Source organism: Battus philenor, unplaced genomic scaffold (genome assembly GCF_028537555.1).
Source record: "Battus philenor isolate CCGP_79_NKW_IND1 unplaced genomic scaffold, ilBatPhil1.0.hap1 SCAF_8, whole genome shotgun sequence".
In the NCBI taxonomy this organism is placed as follows: domain Eukaryota; kingdom Metazoa; phylum Arthropoda; class Insecta; order Lepidoptera; family Papilionidae; genus Battus; species Battus philenor.
The window spans coordinates 913,985-915,728 of NW_027181748.1; the positions used below are offsets into that span (position 1 = coordinate 913,985).

Below are 1,744 nucleotides of genomic sequence, written 5' to 3' on the forward strand. Positions count from 1 at the left end.
GACTTTGACATTTGACATTTGAAAGGGTTGTCAGTATAATAAATTTAACGAAGTTTATTATGCTTCGATTAAAAAAATATTTTGATGTATTGTATTTTTAAATATATTTATGTAATTTAATACATTCATGAAATGTTTAAAATTGTTCTCTGTACCATATTGAGGAGTATAAATTTACATAAAATTAAAAGTAAAATAAATTAAAGCTGCACTCTTGTATAGGGGATTACCCGTGTTCACAAGAAAGGCTAAATATATATTACTTAGGTTCTGTCCAAGCTTTATTTCTATGTTTCTTATTATCACTGGATATAGGGAGAAGGTGTTTACGCAATGTGTGTTGCCGGTGATGACATATGGATACGAGACCTGGGGGAATACTCGGAGTTTCGCTGCGAGATCAAGTCAGAAATGAGGATGATCTGGACAAAATCCAACATCATTGACGTAGCTAGAAGAATAGCTTGTCTAAAGTGGCAGTGAGTGACATATTGCTTGTGCAACCCGTGGGCGTTCTGGCCTAAAGGTTCGAACGGCGACCACGAGCCGGCAGGCTCACTCAGTAATACAAAATATGTTTAAACTTCTGATATTTTGTATGTCAAACTTTTACGGAAAATCAGTAATGTTACTTTGGACGTTGGTAGAATATATTTATTGATAAGTCAATACACGCTTTTTATTAGATAATGCTCAGAAAGCTTCTATTGCTAGAATAAAACTATATCAAGGAACGTTTATGTTTTCAGGATAACACTGTAAATGAATTAAGATGGCGCTAGTGGGAATGATTTGCCTGTTCTTTTTAGATTTGAGGCATTTTTTATTCACAGGTGAAAGATTCAACTTTATGACAGGAAAACATGAAAGTCTTTGTAAATTTCATTAAAAAAATGTTCTTTTATTAAAATCAGGCAATGGCCTGATAGTATTTTTTTAATCTGTGGTCTGTTATACTATGGTAATTTTAAAAAAAATGGTACAGTAAAAAAACGCGGCGTTTTTTTAGCCGCCGGTGTGAAATCGGCCAGTCCATCAGCGAGTGACGTTGATGGACAGCCGACAATGGTCGCCGCGCGCAGGCTAGACATGCTAATGACACTGCTTACCATATAATGAGTCGCATGAAACCCGGACTGTTTGAAATTCACGAGCGAGGAATGCCGCCCCGAAATAGATTCGTCTGTCAACCTAATTGACAGTTGATACAAAAACCATTCCACCTTATTGCGCTATAAGCCAATGAATATTAATGAAATTTTAACTGGGAGTCAATTAACGATCTATTCAAATTGGCTCAAACGTCTAACGTAAGCGTTGAAATAAATTATTTCTGAATTACTTCTACTGTAATTAATTTTGTGATTTATATTTGATGTTAATTTTCATCAAAGCAAACACGATCCGGTATGGTCTAGTGGCTAGGATACCTGGCTCTCACCCAGGAGGCTCGGGTTCGATTCCCGGTACCGGAATAAACTTTTTTTTACCTTTTAACAAAATTTTGTATTATATTAATAATAATAGCAATTTATTTACTATAATCTACTAGTTTTTTACTTTCATATATTATTTATCAATTTAGTTAAATTTAAAAAAAATGTTTTTTTATTTTATTTTATATACTATACCAATAATAATAATAAAGCTTTATTTCTTTCCATACAAATAACTTAAAATTAGTAATTTTAAATCATAGTTTTGATATTTTTGTACTTAGTTTCTATGGACCCATACAGGGTAA

The 1,744-nt window shown here is 33.0% G+C and overlaps 1 non-coding gene across 1 annotated transcript; it reads left to right on the top strand.

Moving 5' to 3' along the window:
- The first annotated feature begins 1,403 nt into the window (after positions 1-1,403).
- Positions 1,404-1,475, top strand: TRNAE-CUC (transfer RNA glutamic acid (anticodon CUC)). Its single transcript has one exon. It is a non-coding gene; the product is annotated as a tRNA-Glu (tRNA).
- Positions 1,476-1,744: the final 269 nt, after the last annotated feature.